At 35.5% G+C, this 13,684-nt stretch overlaps 1 pseudogene; it reads right to left on the reverse strand.

Annotated features, from left to right (window-relative positions):
• Window positions 1–1,120: 1,120 nt before the first annotated feature.
• On the reverse strand, window positions 1,121–13,680 carry LOC134278031 (rap guanine nucleotide exchange factor 2-like; annotated as a pseudogene).
• Between the last annotated feature and the right edge of the window lie 4 nt (window positions 13,681–13,684).

The following is a 13,684-nucleotide window of genomic DNA, read 5'->3' on the forward strand; positions in this document are numbered from 1 at the left end:
CTGGTCCCTTGGCAAAGATTTGGCAGTGTAAGACATGTTAGCTATAAATTTACATAATACTGAATTACATATTACTCTGTCTAGTACCTGGAATAAAACAAATTTTTTTTACTAAAACAGTTTCCTATTAGATTCTTATTTTCTATAGTTCTCCAAATGATCCATATAAATCACATTTAGTATTACATAAAAAGACATTAAATTATCCATAGAAACATCCATAAAAACAAATTTTAGCAGCCATAATTCTTATAGGCACAAAAATAAATGCCTAAATATATTTCTTTTAAAAAAGTTCAAACAGAGAAATAATTTTTATCGAATAATGATCAACTTAAATAGTTTTTTTTTTCTTCAAAAAATGCTTTTATGATAGATTATCATGTTATGAACTAATTTTAGTCCCTCCCACTCCCAAAACCAAAACAAATTATAAGTAAGGCTAAGGTTTCTCATTCTTCTGTTCACCAATATAAATTTTTTTCTGAATGTTTAAAATTTCAAAATTTTCTAACTAAGGTAAATAGTCCATCTTAGGTAGAGTTATCTTTCTTATTAGAAAGTTGATGAACCTTCAAAATTTAATAGGAATTGAATTGCAGAAAAGCCATTTCAGAATAATAACATACATGATCTATCCAGCAGTGTTTGTAACATTTATAAGATTTAATTGCTTGTTTTGTGGTTGTTGCTTTCTCTGGTTTCAGAACTTATATTAAGCACATACAGAGCATATGTCAGATGTTGACAATTTCATAGAAATTTTACACATAAGTATGAACTGATAAGATTTTAAAAATTTAGAAGTCTTAATTAAAATAAACATGGTTTTAATAATGTTTTTCAATCATATTTTACCCATGTATTAAAATTTTGTGGGATGAGATGTATACATTATAGATACTGTAGACGTACTTTTTTCCACGGGGTCATAATTCCGCGGAATATCTATTTCTGTTCAATCCGCTGGTAGAAAATCACGCGAATATCCTAAGACTTACTATATATTCCTTATATTAATATTAAGTTCAATGGGACAAATTTCCGCGGAAAATTTGTGACCGCGTTCATAGCGTAAATTAATACCACGCGGAAAAAAGTACTTCTACAGTAATCTGAAATTAAAATAAAACAGGTTTATACATCCAATAAATTAAACATGAATAAACTTTTACTTTGAATGAAAATATATTATAATGATAAAATTAAAACAATTCAATATGGTTCTTGCCATTTTTAAACAAAATGAGTAAAATGATGACTGAATCTTTGGTATACAAATACATATATGAATAATTCTGGAGTCCAATTCCTTGGAAAATAAGGAAGCTCTTTCTTTGATGTAATGGCACAGTTCACACTATGATCATGGTATAGCACTATAACTGTATGTAGGAAGTACCATCATCAAACATCCCTTGGTCTGAACACATATACACAGAGCAGCGCGTGGCTGGATGATTTCAGATCAGTTTACACGAAGACAGATCCTCGTCAGATTAATACTGCCACTAATACACATGCATCGCATTGCCTATTTTGTGTCAAATTGCACTAGTGTTTGCACAAGAATTTCACTTGCACCAACAATTTTCCCCTAAGTTATAGAGGATTATAGATTTTTTGACTATCACAGATGAGCAGGAAGAATTGCACTTTAAATGGGGCCACGCCCCTTCCTGTTTGTACACACCCCTTCCTGTCAGTTATGACTGACAGACATACGGGGATGCTGTAGACCCTTCCCAGGCCTGAAGAACAGTTCTAGCTTACTGAAGGAAAGCCTCCTCAAACTGCCGACACCTGTTCCTCTTCTTCTACAAGAAAATGAAAAGAATCCTGAGTAACAAGTTCTACTTCATTTATATTTCATTTAATTAATATTAAAATTTCCATCACCTAAACAATTCAAAATGGGAATATATATCAGTTCAATAATCAATGCTTAAAGAGATTATTGTTAATGAGCCTATCTGGATAATTGTCACCATGTCAATTCTTGTCTGTATGAATTGCAGTCTGTAAATGTGATATAATAGTATTTTGTACAATTGGATATACACTGTATTGAATATATAGTTTATATACAGGATTTATAATGTCAGATTTTATTATACTAGTTGATACATATGAGGATTATTGTTTTTGAAACATAATATGGCTGATGTGAAACTTGAATTATGTTTTCTAAATACAGTGATACAGGTATGAGTTGCTGATGTTAGAATCCAATTATAACTCTTCAACTTTCTTCTGGAATTTTAAAACAATTCATGCTAACAAAGGACAAAAAGGAAACTAGTCCAAACAAAAACATGGAGAACAACACTGTAACGTAAGACGTGTTACCAAAACAAGAGGAGGGCAAGCAAAAAATGTTAACAAATGATTTCAGTTTTCAAAATTAAACTCATTATACTGTCTGACAGTGAATTCTAGCTGTGTTGAAACCATAAAACAAGATATGATTCCCTTGTTCTGACAAAGTTTTGGCATCCACTGAGGGGAATATGGGAATGTTAACCTACCCTCATCAGAGACTTGGTAATAAGGTGCCTGCCCATTGCAGTATCCTACCACCCCTTCATGTGAATGAGATCGGTCCATCTGCCAATATTGCTTCTGGCGAGCTAGTTGGGCCATGTGGGTAGCAGATTGGTAGTCAGGCAGGGGCGGTCGGCGGACTTTAGTGTACGTTTGATGGATAATATGGCTATAGGCTGTCGAGGAAGGCAGAAGGATAAATGACTTTTGTATGAGCATTCAAGATTTCCATATAAGAGTATTTACAAGCAAGAATATTTATTTCAGAGTATCATATGAATACATGCCTATAGTATAATTCATATCAAAGAACAATTTTTTTTACTTTCATTTCAGAGAGTTGTATATTTTTTTATCAATTATTTTTAATGTCAAGTAATATGAAATCGATTTTCATTCAGGAAAGAAGTTGAAATATTAAGACAGAAAAAGAGAATCAGTCACACACTACTGCATTTCAGACACAGCTGACAAGAAAATCAAGAGTTTGAAGAACCCAACTTTATCTTTAATTTTAAAAAATCCCAAAGCCCTGTTTAGCTTTAAAATGTTATAAACCTTTGTGAGAAGATAAAGTTGGGTCCAGTGTTGATCTAATTTGTTAAAATATAGAAATAGCAGCTAAGAGCCTGAGATTAATACAAGCATAGATGACGTGCAGAACTATGTACAGTGTGGGATGAACATGATGTTCTCATGCGATATTGATACACCTGGCTCATCAGTTCACTTTTTTTCTCCTACCAAGGGATACTATTTCATCTATTTACTCACTAAGTGGGGATTGAAATCAATATCACATCCGATGCAATGGACATGAGAGTAAATAATTTCTGTGGATGAACTGGATGAATTTCTAATTAGAATTGCATGTGTTATACACCATGATTAGAACTGGTTTTAATACACGACACACTTATCTCACCTGGTGAATTTTGCATGACAACATTATAGGGCGGTAATGGTGGTCTCGCCCTAGCCTGGGGAAGAGGTGGAGTACTATGTTGATGTAGGAAGGGCGGTGCTGCAAGAGAATACATACATCAAACATAGGGGCCAGAGATCAAAGTCAGCCATAAGAAACTACGCCACAGTAGCAGATCAGTAGCCAAGCAGAGAGAGAGGGGAACGATAGAGTGTGCTATACACTACACATATACAGTGGAGTTGGAGAGATATAGGTCAGTGAAGTTGATGCCCAAAAATAAAAATGCTGGTTTTGTAATGAGTTTTTATTTTCCTTTTTAATATATTGCAGATTTTAGCTTTCCCAGATGAGTTTTTCGTCAAATTTTCATTTTGTTTATAATAAATTGAAACCATTTATTAACAAAATAAGTATTGTTGGGAGAAAGAACACAAATACACCACCACCAACACACAGCTATCTAACACAACAGGAGTAAATCAAACAATCTAAACAGATAATGCTCATCATATTACATTAATAGGGAACAAGTGTGGACCAAAGAGGCTTTCGAGTTGAGACAACAGACCCTATTCTTTATAATTCTCATCTTCTACATTATTTTCTTTCCACACAATCATTAATGCCATATTACTATTAATACAGTATCCCATCCCACATACTATATGACTTTAAATTTCACCTCATGCAGTTTGCAACCCCATTAGAATTTGTTTAAAATTATTCCCTTACATATGAGCCCCATACTAAGAAATGCCAAGCTAAAATTAGCCACCAAGCTGTAGATACTGACCGGTCTGGGGGCCGTGACGTCGGTAATGTGGGGGCGGGGAGTGGGTAGAGGAGGAGCTGTTGTTGGACCCCACGGAGTTGGTGCTCTGAGTGTCATAGCTGGTGGAGATCATGCTGTGGCGGGCAGAATCAGGCGACTCATGCTGATTGTGAGACAGCCGAGCGTACTGCGGATGAGAACCATGGCTGGTCTGTGTGTTGTCTGTGGAACTCGACTCGTTTGACGTCAACGATGTCTGGGAAGTTTGAGACCCTAAACAATCAGAAAAAAATTTAAGTTTGAGCTTGCACAAATGTTCAAATAAGGTAAAATCATTGGACATCATATACATGTACAAAGGGTCAAACCAAAAAGAAGTGTTTCAAATATGTGTATTTAAATCAAGCAGCCATATATTCCATACTTCAGGATATTGTGGTTTTCTGGAAGAGTGTTTGTTCAAACTTATAACGAGGAGCATGCAAAGAAAATACAAAGGGAAGGCTTGTAACATAAAAAGTACTGCATTCATAAGAAATAACAAGACAAAAGGTAACTAAATGATGATTGTTAAAACAAAAATAAACTCCATCACCTCATTTTGTTTTCTAACACAACTAAATTAGAAGGACGTGGTGCTATCTTACCAGTTCGTTTGGGTCTGCGGTAAGCTATATTACTAAGACTGACGACAGATGAACTCTCGGGTGACAGATGAACTGGATGGGACCTTAAGGCAGCAGAATGACGGGGCGATGTGGGTGGTCGTCGCCCTGAGCTATGGGACGGACTGCTTACCCCTGACGGAGCAGGGGGAGGGGGTAATGGGATTTATGAGGTTTAACAGACGCAGACAATCCCATCAATTTCTGGATTGCCTGTGGAGATTCAGCACCTAACGGCAAAAGAAATACACCTCAAGATTCATGCAGAAGAGTTTTTATATTGCATAGGGAAAGCGTTAGTGATGATGTTATTGTAATGAAAACATAACAAACTAAAACGATACAATAGACAAACAAAGAAAACCTGGGAAAAAGCTAAAAATGTTACAAGAATCGATACAAAACAAGCTAATCAAATATATTACTTAGTTAAACAGACATATTGAAATCATTAAATATGCATTACAATTATAGGAGACAAAAGTTTATAATTTCATATCAAAGTAAAAAAAGAAAGAAAGAAAAAAATCAAAGACAGTTAGACATAATTAAAATAAAAAAAAAGATTTTTTGTGTGAAAATTCTGAAATCATCTTGTGGAAGACTAAATAAGAGAATGATCCAGTTCTTACCAAATTTTGGACCTGTTGGTACAGTAGTTTTTTCGTCCTTGGTTGTAATGGTAACATTAGGAACACTTGGACTATGTTCAGTTCTCTTTGCTGTAAGCATAAAATATTAATTTATGACATATTTAGTTCATCAGAAACATAGGTAATCAAAGATTACGAAGCTCACCTCGACGAATGTTATCATTGTAAGTAATGCAAATCTCACATCATATTTTCTTAATATCTAGTATTTATCCCAACAACAATATTCTTGCAAGTTGTGTTTAACCCCTTACAAGGCATATACACATTTCTATGCATGTAGCATGAAAAACATGTATAGTGTAAACAAATATTCACAAATTTGTTAATACTGCAGATATTAAGGACTTCAAGTTCATTGGGATTAATCTGTTCCCAAAACCTGGTCTCTTGTATGGAAAATATAGGTCAGATTCAGCATCCAAAGCAAGTCTGATATAGTTTCCATCCCTAGATGCATCATCCATGCAAGTTTGGTTCAGGTAGGTCTTATAGTTACTTGGGAATGAAAATGTAGGTCAGATCCAGCATCCGAAGCAAGTCTTGTAGTGTCCATCCCTAGATGCATCATCCATGCAAGTTTAGTTCGGGTAGGTCTTATAGTTACTTGGGAATGAAAATATAGGTCAGATCCAGCATCCGAAGCAAGTCTGGTAGTGTCCATCCCTAGATGCATCATCCATGCAAGTTTGGTTCAGGTAGGTCTTATAGTTACTTGGGAATGAAAATGTAGGTCAGATCCAGCATCCGAAGCAAGTCTGGTAGTGTACATCCCTAGATGCATCATCCATGCAAGTTTGGTTCGGGTAGGGCTTATAGTTACTTGGGAATGAAAATGTAGGTCAGATCCAGCATCCGAAGCAAGTCTGGTGGTGTCCATCCCTAGATGCATCATCCTTGCAAGTTTGGTTCGGGTAGGGCTTATAGTTACTTGGCAATGAAAATGTAGGTCAGATCCAGCATCTGAAGCAAGTTTGGTAGTGTCCATCCCTAGATGCATCATCCATGCAAGTTTGGTTCGGGTAGGGCTTATAGTTACTTGGGATGAAAAGAAAAGTGACATCAAAAAGCTTCAGGATGGTGACAGTCATATAAAACTTGTGATAGCAACTTCTGCCCTTGGAATGGGCATAGATATTGTGAACTGGGGAATGAAAATGTAGGTCAGATCCAGCATCCGAAGCAAGTCTGGTAGTGTCCATCCCTAGATGCATCATCTATGCAAGTTTGGTCTGGGCAGGGCTTATAGTTCCTTGGGAATGGACCTGCTCCAAAAACTTTAACCTAGTCACTCATCTGGGAAATATAGGTCAGATCCAGCATCCGAAGCAAGTCTGGTAGTGTCCATTCACAGATGCATCATCCATGCAAGTTTGGTCAGGGTAGGGCTTATAGTTCCTTGGCAATGGACGTGCTCCAAAAACTTTAACCTGGTCACTCATCTGAAAAATGTAGGTCAGATCCAGCATCCGAAGCAAGTCTGGTAGTGTTCATCCCTAGATGCATCACCCATGCAAGTTTGATCCGGGTAGGGCTTATAATTACTTGGGAATGAACCTGCTCCAAAAACTTGAACCTGGTCACTCATCTTGGGAATGGACCTGCTCCAAAAACTTTAACCTGGTCACTCATCTGGAAAATGTAATTCAGATCCAGCATCTGAAGCAAGTATGCTAGTGTCCATCCCTAAATGCATCATCCATGCAAGTTTGGTCTGGGTAGAGCTTATAGTTACTTTGGAATGGACGTGCTCCAAAAACTTTAACATGGTCACTAATCTAGAAAATGTAGGTCAGATCCAGCATCCGAAGCAAGTCTGGTAGCGTACATCCCTAGATGCATCATCCATGCAAGTTTGGTTCAGTTAGGGCTTATAGCTACTTAGGAATGGACTTGCTCCTAAAACTTTAACCTGGGACGCCGACGCCAACGCCGGGGGTATAGCATAAGCTCATCTCGACTTCGTCGAGGTGAGCTAAAAATCTTTGAATGTAAATCACTAGCTTCGTCGTTAATCAGTTTATATGTGTTCCTCCTCCCTAACGCGCTCCTTTCTTACACACCTTTGTTCTCGGGCGGCTCACACTGGTAGGACATTTCCCGTAGCTTGTCCTCGTCGTAGATGACCTTCATGTTACTGAGGTATGACTTCACACGCCTCACCATCTGGGCCTCTTCATACATTTTCTTAGCATTGGGGAGAGTAGACCCTCGGCGATTCTTCACTCTCTTCATGGTCGCCATTCCCATGATCCAAGAACTCTCATACATACTTTGTGTGCCAAGGAACATCGTATTTACATCCTGAGAAAAAAGTTTATTTATTCAATGACGATGTCATAACTTCTAAATAACTTTTTTCACAACTCGAAACAATTACCGCAATCACAGAAATTATATTCAATGTTCAATAAAATAAAAGTTAACAAATTATTCAACATGTGCATGTAATATTTATAAAACCTTTAGCTAAATTAAAAATCTAGGCAAGTGAGAAAGAACTTACATATTTAGCTGAACACATATTGCAGAGGTTGCGAACTTCTTTGGCAATCATTCTGAATTTTTCAAAGTTGATAAGTCCATCCACTTTTGTATCATTGCCATCTTTCAGGAAAGTTAGATCTTTCATTGCAATAGGAAATAATGGCAACTGAAAATGAAAGTATACCCTATTATAAGAAGTGTTAGTTGTGAATTTGTGAAATTAATTGTATACTTTGCTTTATCTCCATAATACATATAATGAGCTGATCATTGCTCCACTCTTACCATAGGTGGTTGAACGTGGTCACTACTGACATAACTCCTGTACTTGGACATGTTCTTTGAAGGGTCAATCAATTCCTTTAAGTCCTAAAACACAACAAACAAAAATAAGGTTAAAATAATGGAATTATTTCCAGAATTCTTGTAAAATCAAGCATTTAAACATCACACACTAGACAAAAAAAAAACATAGGTAATCAGAGATTACAGAGCTCACCTCAACGAATGTTGTCTTTAAGTAAGGCAAAGTCACACAATTAACCAACAAAAAGTATACATTCCAAAAATGAAAATATTTTTAAAAGCAATTTTGATCTGATACTTTGAAATAGACCTACATAAAAAATTTAAACTACTTCTTCTTCATGAAAATATAATGAAAATCCAGCATCTGAAGCAAATTTGAGAGTTTTCATCTCTTGATGCAGCATTTGTGCAAGTTTGGTTTATACAATGTTATATAAGCCTTATAGTTTTTGGTAATAGACCTGCAACCATAACTTTTACCTTGTCTATTATCTGAAAAATGTATGTCCAATTCAGCATCCGAAGCAAGTCCATTAGTGTGCATCCTTAGATGTATCATCCATGCAAGTTTGCTCATTATAGGGCTCATAGTTTATTGGAAATGAAACATGCATCAAAACTAACATTTTCACTCATCCACAAAATGTAGGTCAGATTCAGCATCCGAAGCAAGCCTGGAAGTATGCATCCTTAGATGTATCATCTATGCAAGATTGGTCAATAAAGAACTCATAGTTCCTTGGAAATGAAACCTGCACCAAAAACTTTTAACTAATCACTCAACCGGAAAATGTACGTCAGATTCAGCATCCGAAGCAAGCCCGGTAGTGTGCATCCTTAGATGTATCATCCATGCAAGTTTGGTCAACATAGGGCTTATAGTTACTTGGAAATGAAACCTGCACCAAAATTTTCACCTGTTCACTCAACCAGAAAATGTAGGTCAGATTTAGCATCCGAAGCAAGCCCGGTAGTATGCATCCTTAGATGTATCATCCATGCAAGTTTGGTCAACATAGGGCTTATAGTTACTTGGAAATGAAACCTACACCAAAAACTTTAACCTGTTCACTCAACCGGAAAATGTAGGTCATATTCAGCATCCGAAGCAAGCCCTGTAGTATGCATCCTTAGATGTATCATCCATGCAAGTTTGGTCAACATAGGGCTTATAGTTACTTGGAAATGAAACCTACACCAAAAACTTTAACCTGTTCACTCAACCGGAAAATGTAGGTCAGATTCAGCATCCGAAGCAAGCATGGTAGTATGCATCCTTAGATGTATCATCCATGCAAGTTTGGTCAACATAGGGCTTATAGTTACTTGGAAATGAAACCCACACAAAAAACTGCACCAAAAATGTTAACCTGCTTCAAAAACATTAACCTGGTCATTCCTTTGCTGAAATTGCAGCATCTGAAACTTTGTCTGGTACAATAAAACACACTAAAACCATCTTCCATGCATGTCTAATCAGTATAGGACACAGAAGTAATTAAAAAGAAAACTGCTCCAAAAAACTTAACCTTAACCTGGGACGCCAACACCGACGCCGACGCCGAGGGTATAACATAAGCTCCTCCAACTTCGTTGAGGTGAGCTAAAAATTTAAAATGTCTCCAAGAACAACTCAGTATGTATCATTTAAGAGTTGGCCTACCTCATACATCTTGACATATTTGCTGGGTAATTTCTCCCACGTGTTGCGTAATCTTGAGACATATATTTTATCAAGGCCACTTAATATTGAAAACATGGAATTAAAATTCTTGCAGTCTTTACAGTGCTCTGAAATAAAAACAACAAAAGAATTTTGTAAATCTTTTTTTTTCCCTTTGGTTTAGAGCAATTCTGTACACTTAAAACTTGGAGTAGAACACTAGTTTTGATCAAGCAACTGAGCAAAACTTACTTGCGATTTTGATGAACTGTTTGATCATTCTCATTCTCTTGACAACATTGAGTTCTCCACATACTTCAGTGACAACCCAGTACATCTCCTTATTGATAAGCTACAACAAGAAACACCATGTACATGTGTACATCTAAAATATATCTAAAATACTAAGGTGACTGGAACTGTAGGAACTTTCAATGAATTTATTTCTCATGGATAATCAAAAGTAAAAACTAGATACATGTGCACCATATAGCCTTTAATCTATTTTTTGATGCTAAGGATTTAAATGATGTGAAGAAACTGATGACCTAATGTTACATGTACCAGTACTAACCTCTGTAAATTTCTGTAAGTTAGGTGTACCAAACTTAGAGTTAAGACCAAACAAGTTGTCGATGTACTCAGTGGGCTCTATACTCTTGAAGACCTTGAAGTCGTCCAGAGTGAGCTGGGACGCCACCTCCGTGGTGTGGAGCTGTAGAAGACTTATCTGAGCCTCCTTGATCAGTTCGCCGCGTAACTCGTCCGGGACCAGTGTCTCCGTGTTCATATTGTTCTTAAGGTAATACCTGAGTACACATGGAACAGTACGCCTGGGTGAGTGGTCAAAAAACAAACAAGATAATTAAACCCCTGGACCACCAAGACCTGGCACGAATGTTGTCAAAATACTGGGTTAGTCACAAAATGGTTAGTGCATGTCAAGTCACTAAACAGACCAGCTGTATGACCAACTGACCAGTCAAAACAAAAGGATTATAGAGTTCTGATCCAAAGTAGGTATATATTTTACATTTGTCCATTTCTACATTGTATCATATACTGTTTTTTTTTTCTTTGAGATGCTAATTTTGGTTAGATTGTGATCTGGTCTGCGGGTGCTTGAGTACCCAGTAAATACTGAAATCAACTACCGGTAATAACTGTGTATAGTTTTCCCCATTTTTCTTAATTAGTAAACTCATTCTCAACTTTGATTAGGTTGCATTTACAAAACTGTCTAAAAGCATCAAAAACAAAAAATCTCAGAATCTATGACAACAGTGATAAAGGTTAAGAGTTTTGCACACAGGGAATTCACTGCTGGGAAAATAAAAAGGTCACACACAACACCAAGGTCATCCAACTACACACTGCTAGTGCAGCAATAATCACTCGGTATCTACAGTTGTCATTATTATTTTGTAAGCATAATTACTTAACACACTTTTTGCAATCAAAAAAAATTAAGATTAGAAGGAAAAATTTTCAATTATCTTAAACTATAAATTTTACATGCATTGTTACAATCAGTGTAGCACTAAGGTAATAGCAGACCCTGATCTCTAGCATTGTCAAATATACTGAACAAAGACTAGGGGCTAGAAGTCCGAGTTGAAAATGTTTCAAAAAGCCAACTTAAGTTTTTATATTATTTGAAAAATAAGGAAATCAAAGGATATATGTATACCACAATTAACTAAAATTATGGAAAGACAATTTAAATTTATAAAATTACACATTTCTGTAAAATTTTCTTCAAATCAAGGTTTTCAGATGGAGCCTACAGCATACCACTTGCCAAAATATTTATTGACTTACTGTCAGATCAAAAGCAAATTTTGCCAAATTTAATTTTAATCCAAAAAAAAATCAGACAACTGAATTGAACAATATTTATGGTTGAGTATATATTGTTATTCATGTCAGAGCAGAGTGAGAAATGCATAATATTAGCAAGCAAAGCCAAGGCATACATGGTTAGAGAGTTGCATTAGAGTCATTCGATAGGTTAAGCCAGGCCCACATTCTACACAAACTTGACCCTGACCCCTGACCTCTTGACATGCTAGTAACCACTCAGTCAATAGTATTAATACATTTACATCCCATCCCATTGTGGTATTTGTAATATTCCTGTATTTCGTTTTTCTCATTTTTTTCTTTCTGAGCTCTGCTTTATGTATAATTTTTTGGAAAATTCCCTCACTTGATTTCTTAAATTTTCTGAGCTCAGTAAAAATTTATAAATGCATGTTACATGTATCTTTTTCCAGCAAAACAGTGATAAATCTTGAGTAAGCTGATAAAATACAAGCTTTTTTTACATGATGAATAACTTCTGTTGCCCTCCCCTATAAATACCAAGTTGTTCAATAAATGTATAACCATTATCATTTGCATGGATATATTTATGATTATATGGTGGTTTAGTGTTTAGCTTGGTAATATTTCAAACTGTCGTATTCACAAAGATAATACCACAAGTGGTGGAGTAAAATCTACAATCCAAATACACTAACACCAAATTTTGACAACATTTGAAAAGAAAAAAGTGCACAGGCAAACCAGGGGTTTACTGGAGTTACTTACAAAGTCAGGTAAAATAGATGACACATCATATATACAATGGAAATAGAGGAATAATACAAAGAACAAGTTATCTATTATCTGTAACCATGACAATCATAAAAAAATTTCATATATTTAACATTACATGCACCAATCTTGGATATTATTTACCATAAAGATCATAAAAGCAGAATAATTTTTTTTTTAAAAATGAAAAAAAAAAAAAAAACTTCTACCCATGCAAAACTATAAAATATCTTGATTTAAAAATGTTATTCATCTACCAAATGATGACATTGGATTACAAGGGGGGCCCGACTGCATGCTTGATATATAGAAAGTCAGAAAAAGAAGGGATCTAATCTAGCTTAAAAGGTTAAAAACTGACTAATTCTATCTACCATTTTTGTTATACTGATATATATCAGTAACATATCACTAATTATAATACCATGAACAGGGTGTTAACATATAAAACGCAATTTTTTTTTTTTTTTTATCTTTTTTTAATATCTCTTGTAGAAAAAATCTAATCAGCATAGCATTTTTTTTAACCAAACTACACTATCTTTTAATTTACATAAAAAACTAAATACTCTGCTTGAAGCAACAAAATATTAGTCATTTGTGTTAAAAATTCAAATGTAAAAGCAATCCAAATAAAAGGGGGACTGTGGTCATAGAAACTGATAACTACACAAAAAAAAACAATTACCCACAATGATTTTGTCTACAAAGAAAGCTAGCTATGAATACTGTATATGGGTTAGTATTGGCGGCATGTTACCTTCCGTTTAAGTTGGCCCGGTCGGGAAGATTAGCCATGGAGTCTGGAAGTCGCTTCTGTTTGACCAAATTCTCGTTCTCCACAGTCACCTCACAGAGGGAATAATTGCTGCAGGTATAACACAGTTTTATACATTAATAAATTCCTGTAAGAACCAATGAATTTTCTATATATTATTGGACAATTTTACTTTTGATCACTTACATAAAATCTATACACACTATATAGAGCTTACTCAGCTTAGCTTATTGACATTGGCTTAATTTCAGTACCTGCTTGGTTCTGTAATTCCAAACTCCTGCAGA

This window comes from Saccostrea cucullata, unplaced genomic scaffold, assembly GCF_032062105.1.
Source record: "Saccostrea cucullata isolate Sc308-1 unplaced genomic scaffold, CSIRO_AGI_Scuc_v1 ctg6541, whole genome shotgun sequence".
In the NCBI taxonomy this organism is placed as follows: Eukaryota; Metazoa; Mollusca; class Bivalvia; order Ostreida; family Ostreidae; genus Saccostrea; species Saccostrea cuccullata.